Below are 17,515 nucleotides of genomic sequence, written 5' to 3' on the forward strand. Positions count from 1 at the left end.
CAGAGCCACTTTGCTTACATAGCCAATAGAATGTCAGTAGGCAGAGATGTAAAAATGATAGGGTAGCAGTACAAAAGCTTTTCTGAGATATCATGCCTATTCTCAGATGAATTCTTGAAATCACAGTTTGGAGCAAAACATAAAATCTAACAAATCTATGCGATACAAACTTCTTAAATTGCACACATTTAACAGCATCTTGATGAAGGGTTTTGCCTGTGAAAAAGATTTCAATTTGGTAGCTACAGATATTTTTCTTTTCTTTCAGTGTGAACATTTACTAAACATCTTTCTATATGGCCTCTACTTAATTTCTGCTCACAGCCTGTAAGAAATGGAACTGAATTCAGGAGGTTAAGTGGCTTGGCTAAAGCCTTAGGGTCGGTAAGTGGTAGAACCAGTATTGGGGACTCAAGCACGTGCTCTTGCCAAAACCCTGCCTGGAACCTGCTCAGTTAGGCTTTCTAGAAGGGCCCTCTACTCATACGAATTGGATAGGACATGGAGACCATAAAGAAGACCCAAGCCAGACGCTCAAAGAACCCCTCACAGGCCCAAGGTTGACCCACAATAAAATGGTAAAGTATGTTTTGGATGGTTTCACTGATAGTGTGGCCTTCCCCACCTCTAGGGTCATTTGGACTTCATAACTATCACCAGCAGCCTTGGAATCTCATTCTTGCCCTGTTTTTGATCCAGATATTTTCTAACTCTCTCCATCCTCAAAATCTTCCCCTTCAAAAATATCTACAGCTACCAATAGATGAATAACTAGTGAATCAGATTATCCAAGACTGTTTTTGACACTGACCCCGTAGAGACACTCTTATCCATAGACATGACTGTGGAAATTTCAGACACATCAGCAGATGAGTGGAGAAATCTTACAGGAGGATTGAGGATCTTATAGTAACCCAACAACCACTCCACCTTCCTGGACTGGATGTGGCTGGCCCTAGACCAGCTACAAGTGTGTGTCATGTCCTTGTCTCAGACTCAGGAAAAGCTAGATCAGGGAGTAGTTTGGATGATACATTTTTGTTTATAAACAATGGAAACTGATAATCTAGCCTAAGGAAAAAAAGTACTTTAAGTATTAATATACGGAGGCAAGAACTCAAGGAGAACCAAGAAAAAGTTGAACAATCAAGTTTCAGAAAGAAGGAGAACAGGGACTCCTGGGGATGCAGGAGTAGGATTTCAAAATCTTTTTCTTGCTGTTAATGTGACTCGGTTCCCAATTCCCAGACTGACTCTCAGCCCAAAGTTTTGAAAGAAGGAGCCGGACTGATCCAGTCTGAGTCAGGTGATCACTTTGATCCACTCTACTCTAGCCTGTGAGGCAGGGTCATGAGGTCCAAACACAGTGTGGGGAGGGGAAGAGAGAGTTTTCAAAGAAAGATATCTAGTAGGAGGCAGATAGTGACCACCCTTGGTCAACTCTCTTCATTTTACACAAGTGGAAGCAGGGGCCCAGAAAGGTGACGCGACTGCCTCAAGGCCAAGTAGCTAGTAGTGGAAGAGCGGGACTAAGATACAGCCCCACCCTCCCGCCAGCTCCTGGGACAGGGCTCTTTGATCCGTCCTGCTGCTTTTGTTCCTTGCATGTTTTATGGCCTCATTCGGTCTTCCCCCACCTGTCCTTCCCACTGCCCACACAGCAGTCTTCCAAAAGCCCGAATCTGATCATGACATTGCTCTGCTAAGTAGCCATCTATCACCTCTAGTCCAAACTCCTTAGCACTGCAGGCAAAGCCCTTTTAATCCCACCTCACAGAGTGTACAAGTCTGCTCAGGCTGCCATAACAAAATACCACTGACTGGGTAGCTTAAGCTACAGAAATTAATTTTCTCACAATTCTGAGGGTTGGGACATCCAAGATCAAGGTGATGGTAAGGTTGGTTTCATTCTGAGGCCTCTCCTCTTGGCTAGTAGGTGGTTGCCATCTCACTGTGGGCTCACAAGACCTCTGCTTTGTGTGCTCATGGAGAGAGACCTCTGGTGTTTCTTCATCTTCTTATAAGGACACCAGCCCTATTGGATGAGAGCCCCATCTTTAAGACCTCGTTTCACTTTAATTACCTACATAAAATCCCTGTCTCCAAATATAGTCACAGTAGGTGTAGGGGTGTCAACCCATGAAAGTTGGGGGAACACAGTTCAGTGCATAACATGGAGCTTTTCCCATTCTGCAGCATGGTCACTCCCTTCCCCATCCCCCTTACATTTGGCCACTGGGCCTACCTCAGCCCAACCCCATAAGCCTTGCTTTTTCAGATTCCCTCCCCTTGGAATGTACTCTATTCTTTATTCTCTGCTTGTACTTCAAGTCCCAACTCAATGGCTGTAACACCATGAAGTTTTAGGCATGGACATCTTTTGAGTTAGACACCCCCCCCCCACTCCGTGCGCTTCTTTAGCGCTGTCATGCCTGTGTGTCACTGGGTGTGTCCTATGTATGGGCCGCATGTATATATCATTGCCTTTGCCACATTCTATTTTAATAAATTTGTGTATGTGTTGGTCTTTTAAGTAGACTGTGAATTCCTGGAGGGTGGGAACTATCTTATTGCTTTTAATCTTCTCTCTCTCCTGTCTACCCAGTATTTGGCACATGGTAGATACTCAATAAGTATTGGTTGAATAAATAGGCAGCATGATTATAGAAAGGAAAGACTACCTACCATATTCTTTGCCTCCATTTCATCACCATCTCTTTCAGGAAAAACATCTCATGAACGATGGAGAGATATATGTGCAACAAAAATTGAAGGAGAAAGAAAGCAGAGAGTAGAAATTCGAACATTTTTCTAAAGTGATAAGGAAAGCAGAATTTTGCTTATTCACTAATGACAATGGGGACACCGACCTCAGATTATGAGGTTTTGCACACTGGGTCCCTGGTGCATAAACAAGGGAAGAATTAATCATACTTTCTCATGTTGCTCTCTAATACTGCTACCAGGTTATATGGAAATTGCAGTGGGAAACCCCATGAAACACCCCGATAGGCAGATGAGAAACAAACATGATAAAATACATGAGTACCACACCGTAAGACTCACTTTTTCATTCATTTTGACAAGGATAATGTAGTTTTAATTACTAATGATAATATGTATCGCTTCCTAGTAAATGTCTTGTGGTGTATTTTGTAAACCTTTCATCTTAGAAAAGCACAGTCCTCCCAAATTTGTTCATTAAACTTTTGTTAGAAACTAAGAGGTTATTGGCTGTCAGGGGAAAATGAGCAAGTTTATGAATTGGCAAAGAGGCATTAATAGCCTTCTCCTATAGCAGTTGTGTACTATGAAAATTAGAGAGCAAGAGGCAGTGGTCTTTTAAAATATTTTTATTTAATTGGCATTATAATTTCAAAATTAATAAATTGAAGAAAGGCCATATTCAATTCTGTCTCAAAATGACTGAATAGTTGATTAAAACCTAGTTTCATTTTCAAGGTCAAAGAAGTGCTATATAAAATGTGTTTGCAGACAAGGTAGCAGAGGTAGACAATTGTTTTACTTTGTTTATGTTTTACACAACTCAGTGTTCCTATCAATGTGTGTTTGTCCTTGTAACAAATCACACACAATTATCAATAAGAATTCAAAGAATACAGCGAAGGTGTGAAATTATACAAATCATTCCACTGCAAAGAAAAGGCCCCAGAGGTGAACTGTATATTGAATTTTTCAAAGGAAAATTATGTGTTTGTGAGTGTGTGTCACTTGATGAAATGATTGTCATGAAAAATTAAATCTTACCTTGAAAGAAATGAGTAAGAATGAGAAAAATCACCATAAATTCTCTCTGCATAAAGGAATTGTACCTTTTTACAAAAGAATTCTTCTCTAAGTCTCTAACCATAGTATATGCTACATGTCAATCACACATATCTTCACATATGGGGTAATATAAATACGTACTTTTATCTGCACTACATTCTTTGGACCTAGTTCACACTCATGTCAAAGGGAAATAAAGAACTTTGGTATCATCTAATTCTGTTTCTCAAAGCATAGCCCATGGACTGCCTATGTTAGAATCCCCTGGGATACTTGTTGAAAATACTTCTCGGGTTCTAATCAAGACCTGCTGAATCAGAATCTCAAAGGTAAATCTTATGATGAGGCATATTAGGGAACCACTTGTCTAGATAATTCAGGCAAGACTTATTTCCAAACCATCCAATTGGTTTCAATACATTGGTAACAAAGAGTGAAGCCCGGCAGATTCACAGATGGTGGAAAGGCTTTTGTGACTTAGAGAAAAGCTTCAATTGCAGAATGCTTTTCAAAAAAATGGAGTTTTATATTTTTAAGTGTTGTCTATACTATAAATGAAGACATAAATGAGTACTAATAGATTAAATGAGGAGCATTCATGAAAAAGTTATTATTCGCAGCCTGTCTTATATATTAGTGCCTCCTAAACATAAAGCTTTTCTAATATTCAAGACTTGGTTACCGGATGCAGTGGTGAAAATGTCATGAAGAAATTCGTCGTTTCTGAGTCCCTGTTTGTAAAAGCTATACTTTTCTTAGACTACATTCTCTACTTGAGAGGAAGATCCAGGAACTGATAAAATAAGAAATTTCAAACCTTTTGCTAAATAAGTCTTACATAGACATTGTCTGAATTAGAGGAAGAGCTCAAGTTAATGGAACATGAATTGACATTTGAGTGAAAGAGTTCTGTAGAGTATCTTGACCATGGAGTGTGGGACATCTTGGCAACAAACAACAAAATGATGAAATCCATCATTTCACCTCTGGATTGCTCAAAAGAATATAAATGTAAATTTCAATATAAATATAACCTCAATGTGACATGCTTTGCTCTAATGTTCTTCAGGGTTAAGCTTGGATTCCTGGATTTTATGACTTTTAAGAAATGTACCTGGATCCCTCAACACTGCTCTTGGATCACTGGAAGGGTCCCAGATCTCAGTCTCTGGGATAATCTTTAACAAAGCTGTGAAATGGGTAAATTTTCCGTTCTTGCCACTATAACCCACACCTTTCTCTGCTGTAACCTCTGTTTTTGGAACAGGTAATATATAAGGCACTGGTTAAGTCCATACTGCTTGCATCCAGAAAGAGGTTTTGTTTGAATCATGGCTTTGTCACTTACTAGTTTTGTGCCCTTGGGAAATGCACTTAACCTCTCTGTACCTAATGAGGTATCTGTCTTATCTACCATGCAATCTGTGTTGCCTATCATGCCAGACTAAATGGAATAAAGCATGTTACACATGTAGCAAGACACCTGGTACACAGTGAGCATTCACTGTGGCCTATTTGCCTACCATCTCACCCCCATCCCACTTCCCAGTGGTCTCTGAGCAAACTTAGCTCCGAAGGGTTCCTGCTGCAGGTGTTCCCCAGGCCTTGATCAAGGGCTATCCTAGCTACTCTGCCCTTGACAGTTAAGTGGTTAGGATTGGGTCCATGTATCCTCCTTCCCATGGCATTTGCATTTAAAGGGAGCATTAGACAGGACTCATTTGATTGCAAGTGGCAGCAACCTAACTTGAATTAGCTAAGGAAAGGGGGCATTTATTGGCTTCTGTAATCAAGAAGTGCAGGGATGTAGCTAAGGACGATTGCCTCTCATCTCTATTTCTCTCTACCAATTGGTCTCATCTCCTCCCTCTGCCTATAGGCTTCCTCACTGCACAAAAGCCATGGTCACTGGCACCTACAGGCTCATATCCTCATTTCCAGAGAGGAAGGGGCTCTTATCTCTCAGCTCCAAACAGAAGTCCTGGGGAAGGACTCAGGAGGGTCCAGTTGGGCCCCCTGTTCACCCTTCAACCAGTTGTGATCGCCAGAGCTTAGCGAGGGCTCGATCCCTCTGAACTGGACTACATGGTGACAGCAGGGGCAAGAGAGGTGGACCTCCAGAAGAATGGATGGAGGTAGCACAGGCACGACTTTGGGGAGAAGTCTTGTAAGGTAAGCAGAGATGTTCTGTCTCTTTTCTTGAAGTGGAGGAATGAATTACTAATGACAATTTCAAATAGCAACTGCTGCTCTATAGAGAATGGAGATGCATGACGTGAAGACCTAGAGCCCTCCAAATACATGTCTTGTTGCAACAGGACTTTTTTATTTGGTCACCAAACTGTCACCTAAACGAGTAGAAAACCGAGATCTTACAGATAAAGCCGCCTGATTCCGTTTTGAAATGTGCCCACTTGCATGGCTGTTTGCTACATGTTTTAAAAGCATTGATGAGCTATCTGTGCCTGAGCAGGAGTCCCTGAATGACTGATGTAGTGCAGTGGTTCTCAAAGTGGGGCTCCAGGCCAGCATTGCCAGGGAACTCTCTAGCAATATAAATTCTTGGGTCCCACTCCAGACTTAATGGATCAGAAATTCTAGGGATGGAGCCCAGGAATCTGAATTTTAACAAGCCCTCCAGATGACTCTGATTTACCATGTCAAAGTTCGAGAAGCAACGGTGTAGAGTATGCCATGGTAGCTGGCCCAGATTCCCCCCTTCAGGACAGCAGTACTTCAGAACTCATTCCCTCAAACTCTGGGGGTTTGGCAGCTGCCAGCTCTTAGCTGAGTCCTTCTCCTGAAGAGAGTCACCTTCTCCAAGGTCAAACTTCCTTTCTGGGGTATCCTGTATTCCTGATTGGGCTATGGAGGTAAGGAGGGGGCATCCAAAGTCTTGACCCCCTTTCCTTAACTTGGGACACCTTTGAAGGTCCATCCCAGTCCAGAGCTCCCCATGGAAACCACTGAGGACTTTGGCATGACTATGTCGCTGCTCAGCCCCTCCCTCCACCCAAGCCTGATGATCTTGCTGCTTCACAGCACAGCCCAATAAACTCCCTGCATGCAAATCACCATTTCCAAGTCTGTTTCCAGGACAACCAAACTAAGACACCTGGCTCCTCTAGGTAAGAGTTAGGACCACCCACAGCCACTCCCATAAGAGAGAGGGCGGCATAGCCACCATTCTGGAATAGCCCAAGGCAACAGGATGCCCTTTCGGTCCCTCTCAGATGAAAAGATCTGTACTTCTTCCAGTGCAGTTTCCAGGGGACCCTACTGGGAATATTCTGTTCAGGCCCCTTCTATGCCAACACTATGTGCTAATCCCTGTGCTGGTGGTGAGAAATTATAACCCATGACCATTCACTCCCCTCTTAGGTTAGAACCTCCCCTTCTTCTCCACCAGGGATCCAAAGCATCTAAAGCCTCTCTTGTATTTTTCCCCACTCACCATGTTTGCATCCTTATGTAAAAGGCAACTCATTTAGAGGAAAAAGGATCTGCTTTTAATGTCATGTCTGGACTGAAAATTATCTTCAGTGCTACCAGGATGGGTACCCTCCTGAAAACCTGGCCACCTAGTCTGCTTGGGCATAAGACCTGCCCTGGGCCGTGTAGCAGAACTTTCCTCACTCATCCTCTGAGAGCGCAGGGACAGGAAGCAATCCAAATCCTCCACGTGCAAAGCTGTGGCATTCACAACTCCCCACCATCTGGCCTGACCCATATCTCCACCTTCATTCTCATCCACACACACTTTCACCCAGCAACACTCAGCCGCTCATCACTCCCTAATACCAGCAGGGCTTTTCATCTATGAGCCTTTGTCCAGCTTGACCGTACACGGCTTCTCTCGTCTCCTAAATGACAAGTTCCTTGAGGCCTGGGGTCATGTCTTGGACAACTTCATAGCCCCCATAGGCCTGGTACAAGTGCTTTCACATAATGCAGAGAGGATCCAAAATATTTGGTATATTGCTGTCACCATTACAGAGAAATACTAGCCTGTTGTTACTTCTGAGACATTTTTATAAACACAGTCCTGTCCTCCAAAAGAAACATGAGCATTAAAATAAATAAAAACAATATTCCTAACAATCTGTGCCCAGGGTGACCATGTGTAGTGCTTTGCCCCCTAGAACAGTCCTGATTTACTCCTGCTGTCTGCTTATAATTATTAATACTAGTGTCCCAGATTGGATGATAAATTTTATGGTCACCCTACTTATGCAACTCAAACCATTAGCTGAAGTGTGCTCTGCTTACCTGTTTTTAGGAAAATAGCACAATAAGAACTTTAAAAACAGCGTGTGCCTTGCACGTATTTTTACCTGCATGTTCTCACACACTTCTCTTCCTGTACACACATTTCAAATGAATTTTTACTCAGGGCCAGTGCACAGAGTTTTTCCACACCAGGGTTTTGAGGGACGCTCTCCAACAGATGGACACTGGTACAAGCCAGGTCAGAGCCTCCGTTTAGGGTCCAGGGACTGGTCTCCTTTTTGCCAATGACAGAATGTGGAGGCCATTTGAGGGTCCCTGGTTTCTCTCATTCAACTTAACCAAAGCTAATGATTTCTGCTGGAGGTCAGATATATCCCCCGTAAGGCTTTTCAGTAAGATTACTTAAGATTAGCATAGGAGGATTGAGGGGATTGTGACTGGTTTCTCTGCTCTCAAGATGCAAACAGCTTCTGCTAACAGAAAATGTCCCAACCTCACAGAAATGGTGAGTGGGACCTTAATGTATTCTTTTTATATTTGCTTCAGTTAATCATCAAGTAATTAGATAATAATAAATAACTCATAAATACATGTTTCATCTAATCCTCGCAATAGCCCTATTAGATGCTATTGCAATTACTATTTTATGCATTTTCATATTTATAGCTAATATTAATAATAGCTCCCATTTGTTAGTGTTTACTATGTATCAGGCACTGCAGAAGCAATTTATAGATATTAGCCTGTTTCATCCTTGCCACACTAGCTGAATAGAGGTCTATTGTTTACTACCCTCCATGTCCCCTCAAATACAAAACAGGACCTTGTCTTGTTCACAGCTGTATCCGCTGTAAACACACCGAGAGTTGTGTTTGGCACAAAGCAGGTTCTCAGTAAATACTTTTTGAATGAATGAATAAATGAATGAGTGAATGAATGAATGAGTCAACAAACCTGTGAGGAAAGTGTTCTTATCTGCGTTTTGCAGATGAGAAAACCAAGGCTTGAAAAGGGCAAGGAATTTGCCAAGATCTCGTAGATCACAAATTAGGGACTGTGAGATCGCAACTTCTTAAACGTGACAATATATCCCCTCCCCCATTTTCCTGATCAGAAAGTTAAGTGACCTGCTCAGGACCAGCTAAGCACTAAATTATTAGAACTCAGACCCAGGAACTCTGACTCCAAACAGCACTACTTTCTCCTTGTCATGATGGTGGGTGGGGTCAACCCCATGGGCTGAGCACGTACAGCCATGCACACAGTGTTCTTTGCCGGGGAGAAGGGTGGGCAGTTGCCTCAAGTAAAATACAAATCCTTCTGGCGGGAGGAAGCTTGATCACAATCTCCTGACTTACCTCTGGGCATTAGTGTTCAGCCAACTGAGAATGAATTAGTGACCAGAATTTATTATCTAGGCTAGGGTAATGCCTGCAATTTAGACAAACTATAAAATTTCGGTGATTTAAGATAATAGCTTCTTATTTCTTAATCATGTGATATATAAGACAGATGTCTTGGTGAGTGGACATCCTTAGTCCAGTGGAACTTCAGTGACCCAGACTCCTTCCATATTGTGGCTCTAGCATTCTAAAAGCTCGAGTCCTCTGATTTCAGTTGAAGAAAGCTTCTTAAACACTCTGGCCAAGAATAGACATGCCTACTGCAAACAGATCATTGGTAAGAACTAGTCCATGGCTCTGCCCAGGTGCAAGTGGGGCTGGGAAATGTAGACACTGGGCAGTCATTTCTCAGGGCACTGTGAAAGGGGGAGAACAAATATTTGGTGGTGGCTAGACATCACAGCCATTATGAGAAAAGGGGCCAGGGAAGAGATGGGAGACAGGATTCTGGGCTGCCATTTAGAGAAGGGTGGGAATTAAAAGGAAGCAGTGGGAAGAGGGCAACAAATGCCAACTCTGCCAGCCTTAGAGTCTTTTGTAGGCTTTTCCTCTTCGGTAGTGATGGAGGTGAAGCAAACTTGTCTTTGCTGCCAGTTTGATGCACACTTGGAGAAGAGCTTGCAACCTCTCATCTTAATTATTATCAAGCCTCCACACTCAAAAGTACTACCCAACAGATTTGCAGTTTCCATGCATGCCCACCCTTGCCTTCTCCATTTGAGTTGTAAATTATGAATCATGCAAAAATTGGACAATATCATAAAAGCCACAAGATGTATTGAGTGCTGTAGCTTTCAGTTATCTTAGTTCATTAAACAGAAAAATAGGTGCACTTTTTTTCTTTATAGGAAAACGTTATCAAGTAATGTCACGTAATATTTCAAAATAGAATTTGTCTTTATCAACCAAGTAGTGAATAATAAGGAAACACTGAATGTACTTTTTTTTTTTTTTTTTTTCGGTATGCGGGCCTCTCACTGTTGTGGCTTCTCCCGTTGCGGAGCACAGGCTCCGAACGCACAGGCTCAGCAGCCATGGCTCATGGGCCCAGCCGCTCCGCGGCATGTGGGATCTTCCCGGACCGGGGTACGAACCGGCGTCCCCTGCATCGGCAGGTGGACTCTCAACCACTGCGCCACCAGGGAAGTCCTGAATGTTCTTTTTAAGAAATGATTTGAAATTAATTTCAATCCCTTCTGATGGTTCAGGAAAAGAGAAATGTAGGCTTTGGTAGGTTTCTTAATTGTAGATTGCTATAGTAATTTTAAAACAACAAATAATAATAAAGTAATGATTTTATCATGCTGCCAGTGGGCTTGACAGCAAACAGTATATTTTGAAAAAATAAATTTGCCACAGCAATATATGCCAATGACTAGACTCTCGACATCACTTTCAGATTAGAAAGCTTCATAGGATCATATTCATGTATTTTATAAAGTTATTTACTCTGATAGAGATAAAAATATTAAAAGTATAATTATTCACGGTCTTTATCATCTCCTGCCTCCCAAGGAGGATCCTCTTGTACCAGGAGTAATGGATATGGTGGGATGATAGGTAGAGATGCAGACCTGGAGAAACTGAGAGGCTTACTGGCTCTGCATATGTGTGAACATGAAGCTTTCCGCAGAAAACCAAAAGAGCAGAGAGTGGGGAGAAGGTGAGAGGTTCTTAGCCAGTTAGGGAAGAACTGAGAACTTTTCAGAAGCTGAACTGAGCTGCTACTAAGAGGAAGGGACTGTGGGCAGATAATTCATGTCAAGAGGAATATTCAGAAGTCTCACTTGGTGCTATCATAACCATGGTTGCTGGAGAGGACCCCTCCTGAACTCCACCTACAGGAGGCCTTAGCTTTGGAGAACGGAGCCTAGCAGATTGAGATAGTGATAGTAACAGCTGATGCTTACATAAACACACTTCCTATTTGCCAAATAACAAGCTCAGCTCATGAACTACATTAACTCTTTTGCCGGCCTCTCACTGCCGTGGCCTCTCCCGTTGCGGAGCACAGCCTCCGTACGCGCAGGCTCAGCGGCCATGGCTCACTGGCCCAGCTGCTCCACGGCATGTGGGATCTTCCCTGACCGGGGCACGAACCCGTGTCCCCTGCACTGGCAGGCGGACTCTCAACCACTGCGCCACCAGGGAAGCCCTACATTAACTCTTTTAATCCTTACAACTTTATGAGGTAACACTATTATTAATCCTCTTTAACAGATGAGAAAACTGAGGCACAGAAAGGATACACCAGCTAGTAAGCAGTATAGTTGGGACTCAGGCCCAGGCCGTCCAGCTCCAGGGTCTGTGGGCTGGACGGCTATACTCTATCACCTCTCAGGCACTTGAAAAGTCAATCTAGTCAACACATAAGCCTTATGTCATAGGCACAAAGATCTCAACTAAACTGAGTCAAGCTGCACCCTTTCACACACACTACTCCATGTGTGAACACCCCTGTAAGAGAACGTCATATAATTGTAAGTGCCAAAATGCCAAGCTGTTCACATGCTCACGATATTGAGTTCATTATTTGCTAAATTTTAAGAAATAAGATTAAGGTCGGGGGGGGGTTTCCTCATGGTCCAGTGGTTAGGACTCTGTGCTTTCACTGCCAAGGGCCTGGGTTCAATCCCTGGTCAGGGAGCTAAGATCCCACAAGCCACACAGCGTGGCCAAAAAAAAACAGAAACAAAGAAAAAAAATTAAGAAAATGAAGGTACAAGGAATCACTCTTTTTCCAGATCTTACTTGTCTCTGGCCTATTTTCTATGATTACATGCATTTGATAATAACTAAGTAATATTGCAAAAGATCTCTGCAGCATTTAGACAGGCTCTTCACTTTAAGGGCTTCATTTTGACTGGCAATGAAATGAATTCATAGGAAACCACAGACTCTCATTTGTCCAGTTCTTGGTCTCTGCAGGTCTTTTTTTTTTTAAAGTTAACTTTATCCCCCAGCCCTGCTGGGTCTACATCGAGACAAATATCAGGGAGAAGGGTACATTCCATAGATGGTCTGGGATACTTATTGAAGTTAAGACCACAGACTCCTGTACCCAATCTGGAATTTGATCATTCTTAAGTTGATTCTAGAGCAAAGTCATTCTCCCAGAGTTCATAATGAAATAAGATAAAGAACGTAGAACCAAAATGATAAATGGGTATCTGGGGAGCCAAATGAAGGGGTGAATTACTCCAATCAAAAGAGATTGGGGGCTTCCCTGCTGGCGCAGTGGTTGAGAGTCTGCCTGCTAATGCAGGGGACACGGATTCGAGCCCTGGTCTGGGAGGATCCCACATGCCGCGGAGCAACTAGGCCCGTGAGCCACAACTACTGAGCCTGCGCATCTGGAGCCTGTGCTCCGCAACAAGAGAGGCCGCGATAGTGAGAGGCCCATGCACCGCGATGAAGAGCGGCCCCCGCTTGCCACAACTAGAGAAAGCCCTCGCACAGAAATGAAGACCCAACACAGCAAAAATAAATAAATTAATTAATAAACTCCTACCCCCAACATCTTCAAAAAAAAAAAGAGAGATTGGGGTGCTCTGGGAAATACTAATTTAACTGATGATGAGCTCTGGATAAATTGGAGGATAAATTGACATTAGAATCAAAGTAATCCTTTGCTCTCTTCCAGGTTGAGTCCGTGACTATAAAATGGTCTGCATGTCTTAGATTTATTTTTTTCATATCATGTATCATTACCAAGAAGTAAACTGCAGTTTATTCACTAGATAAACTCCATGAGTGGTCATGACCTCCAGGATGTGTCTTTCATGGATTTAGATAGGGACGAGGACTCTACCCTTGCCTTCTTCCAAAAGTAAGAAGAGGACAGAATTCTACCTTTCACAGTTCGAGAGACAGTGATGCTTTGTTCTGCAGAACTAAGTTGGAAAATTAGGTTTCATCAAGGGGTATCCATTAGGCTATCTTCTTTGGGTTGACAGTAAATGTTGTGGACCCAGTCACACTGGCAGTGAGTTTACCAATGAGATGTCAGCTTAAGGACTGATCTTTAGTCCTGAGGGCAAAGAGGCTTAGATGACCAGTAGCAGCAAATAGCTGCAATTTGGTCCATCTGCTCCAGAGTCAGGGCTGCTGCTTCTACCTAATGATAAATTGCATGGATCATGTAGGTTACAGAACTCCTATCACTTTCAAAGAAAAGACATTATGTTTTGACATTGCCAATTTCTAGAAGTGTCACAAAGTGCTACGAGAAATGGCTCATTTAATTTCAGTTTATAAGTTAAACAAAACAGAAAACCAAGATCATAAATCTAAAATGTTCCAAATATTTAAACTTGGAATATGTCAACTTCATAGAATTGGGGACAAAATTTATGCTACCAAAACTTCACACCAAGACCACCTTCAGAATAAAAGGTTAAGAAGCTCAGAGTTAGAAAGTTTGTCCCGCTTGCAAATGAGGAAGAAAGAATTCTCTCTCCCTCTCTCTCTCTCTCTCTCTCCCTCTCTCTCCCTATGGTAGGAGTACAATTATAGGAGGTAATTTTTCATTATTTTAGCTTATTTTGTCCTACTGAGTCTTTAAACTTCACTTTCAGCTCTTCATTTGCCATTAATATCTTCTTTTCAAAAAGCCAGAAATAAATTTAACCTTTTGAGACTAGCAAGCTCCTCAGGCCTTTTGGATGGTAAGCCAGGAGGAGCCCCCAGAAACAGTGCTCTGGGCATCTTCGACTATTTTTACGAGGTGGGTCGCACATCTGTGCAACCATATGCAGCCAGGGGTCTCACCTCTGGGCTCCCCTCACGGCAGCCTCGTGGAGCTTCATTTGTCTTAGGAGGGGAAGTGGTGGCGTGGAGCCTGTCCAATTCTGGACCTGCGATTCCAAGGTGGAGAGAGTCCAAGGTTGTTGCTCAGTCCATTAAGCAATCCTTTTTAGCTGAAGGGGTTCATCTATCAATCTCATTTTCAGCCAGTAATCTGCTTATTTAGAGGTTTAATTACATTTTCAGGTCACCTGAGCACTTCTCCTAGATCTTTAATAAAATGATTCCTTATTTTATTTATCCCACGGTTTATTTTACATGGGCTGTCCAGTGCTGGGATGGAATGGGGGGGGGCAATTACTTATAAAAAGATAAGTGAGATTTCCACCTTCAGAGTGTCCAGAGTTAACGCAGGAATTATTTGGGTGTTGGGGCACCACGATGATCGCAGATTGATCTAAAACTGCATGTAGCAGCCACCATTCCTGAAACAGAAAGTCAAATACTGATTTCCCAGGGCTTTTATGACCCATTTAACAACAGGCATTTTGGATTGGTTATTTCTTAGGGCTGGAGAGAATTTTCCAGCCATCCTCCTTTTGAGTATCCTCTTAATTATCTTCTCTGAGAGATGGGTAAAAATTGATGCTCAGCCCTAGCCCTGAATACACACACACACACACACACACACACACACACATGCCATAAAGGAGGCTGACACAGCTTGTGGTATCTAACATTAAGTTAGCTTGGATTAAGGGTATTTCGATATTTTCTTACAAAAACTACCAAATTGGGTGAGAGGGAGGTCCCATTGGGTATGTCTGCTAAAAAATTCTCCCTAATTGACATCAAGCCAGTTAATTTCTTTGTAATAAAGTGTTGAGTGATTCCAGGGCCAGCCAGACCAGCCAAGGCAGGTCCATACAGAGACCTCTACCCTGTTTGGCTCTCAGAATGGAACATCTAATGTTTTGCCAAATTTTCAAAAATGCTGGGGGAGTAGGAACAACGTTTTTAATATTTTTCTCTTTGGGCTACTAATTATGTAGCAAAGGGTATAAAGAGGGCTTTACAAATCATTATTTCCATTACGAAGGTGTTAGAACCAGTTCCACCGAGAGCTCTCCTCCTATTTGCGCAGCTGCTATTCTCATGGGAGGCGGCCGCTGTGATGCCGCTGGAAGCGGGGCTTCTGTTCTGTTTCCCCAGCACTTGGAAGAAAAACAAAACAGGCCTAATAAAAAACACACACGGGAAATGCTTTATTATTTCATCATCCTCACCTACTGCGCTCTGGCACTGCTCTGTGATTAGGAAGGACTTCTCCCTCTTGGAGGCTCCCTCTGCGAGGGGAGGCCGAGCAGGGTGGTGGGAGCCTGACACTCTGTCATTTCCTGTCAGATCGTTTTGGAGGAATTTGCTCTTATTTCCTCCTGGCCACATCCCCATGACTCCACCCCTCCCTCCCCAGCTCAGCGTTGGCCACACGCCCCACATTCAAGTTGTATTACTTGCTCAGTGTTTTGAGGGGGTCGGAGGGGGCTGGAAACTCTGGACACCGAACACAAGCTGTTGTAACCTCCAAAAGCTGAGAAATGGGTCAAAACCACTGAGTGGATCCTAACCTCCCAAGAGGGTCGAGGTACCCCCTTTGCTGAACAACCAGTGGGTTCTGGGTGGAGGGGTGTCAGGGTGCTGAAGTGAGTCCGAATATTAATTCAAACTGTAATCTTCCCACGTGCATTTTCTTGACTTTCCACCAGAAAGGAGTCAGAAAGCAGACATTCCCCAAATCTCATTGGACCATTAGTAAGTGAATAACTCCTTTCATAAAAAAAAAAGTCTCCATTTCTTTATTCCACACAGAGTGCAACCTGGATATAATAGACAATGCATTTATTCACAGGGAACTCAGCACCCTACCCCCATCAAATAATCCAGGCATGGTCAAGCAGGTGTGGCTACCCAGGAAACTGGAATGCTTTAGCTCAGACCTCGATGGGGCCACTAATGCCTGTCTGTAGTAAAGCGTCAGTAACAGCTCTTTCCTATGGCAACTTGGAAAAGGTATCATGTCTTCTGCACAGAAGATGCTTAATAATTATTTGGTAGATTTTCAATAAATATCTGATGAATTGAGTTGGGACTATATATCAGAGGCTATATGCCCAGTTTTATGTCACTGAAAACCACAAGGTACCTTCAGGCTGTGCCCCCATATATTGCCACTCTCTTGGGGGCCAACACCACATACTAACATCACTAAGTAGTAAGAGACTTATGGGCAACTCTTCCTCGATGCAATTTCCGCCAGACTGGCTTATATAATGGGTAGCTGTTTTCCAATATCTGTCAAACTAGTTAGTGACGTGAGTAATACAGTACTGTACTTAAATATTTAATTCAGTGCATGGTATCTTCTCAATGAATATCTGTTAAATAGATCAATGAATAAGTGTGATGTTGGTATAAGTACCAAATGAGTTGGGGGGGGGTTGCTTTATGGTGAGAATTGGTCTGTGTGGGTAGATCTGCCTAAATGTATGGTAGTTCTGCCTAAATTTAATTCCCAATGAAAATGTAGAAATGAAATTGAGTTATTTGTAGTGAGGTGGATGGACCTAGAGTTTGACATACAGAGTGAAGTAAGTCAGAAAAAGAAAAATAAATACTGTATACTAACACATATATATGGAATCTAAAAAAAAAAAAGTGGTTCTGAAGAACCTAGGGGCAGGACAGGAATAAAAACGCAGATGTAGGGAATGGACCTGAGGACCTGGGGAGGGGGAAGGGTAAGCTGGGACGAAGTGAGAGCGTGGCATGGACATATATACACTACCAAATGTAAAATAGCTAGTGGGAAGCAGCTACATAGCACAGGGAGATCAGCTCCGTGCTTTGTGACCACCTAGAGGGGTGGGATAGGGAGGGTGGGAGGGAGATGCAAGAGGGAGGGGATATGGGAATATATGTATATGTATAGCTGATTCACTTTGTTATACAGCAGAAACTAACACACAATTGTAAAGCAATTATACTCCAATAAAGGTGTTAAAAAAAAAACATATATCAGCATGGAGAAGAGAATGGCTGGGTTTAAACCATGTCAGAAGTTCATCTTGGGACTGCAAGTTCATACCCTTCCTTCACTGGGTATTACCAACAAATGAACTTACAAGCACACATTTGGAACTTCTATGTTAACCAATGTAATTTTGCCATATTTGTAACACTAAAATTGTCATACGTAGTATGGAATGAACACCGTTCAAAGTTACTTGAAAGAAAATAAAACTTTAAGAATTTGGCTTGGAAGAGTCAGGAAGTAAAAAAAAAGACTG

The 17,515-nt window shown here is 42.7% G+C and overlaps 1 long non-coding RNA gene across 5 annotated transcripts in view; it reads left to right on the forward strand.

Annotated features, from left to right (window-relative positions):
- LOC115849690 (uncharacterized) overlaps positions 1–5,955 on the forward strand; it is a 422,316-nt gene extending 416,361 nt beyond the window's left edge. For all 5 annotated transcript variants that reach the window (XR_009564596.1, XR_009564595.1, XR_009564593.1 and 2 more), the window contains 2 exons: positions 4,859–4,989; positions 5,669–5,955. This is a non-coding gene — a long non-coding RNA (uncharacterized lncRNA). The remainder of the gene's footprint in view (positions 1–4,858; positions 4,990–5,668) is intronic.
- The last annotated feature ends 11,560 nt before the right edge of the window (positions 5,956–17,515 follow it).

This window comes from Globicephala melas, chromosome 7, assembly GCF_963455315.2.
Source record: "Globicephala melas chromosome 7, mGloMel1.2, whole genome shotgun sequence".
In the NCBI taxonomy this organism is placed as follows: Eukaryota; Metazoa; Chordata; class Mammalia; order Artiodactyla; family Delphinidae; genus Globicephala; species Globicephala melas.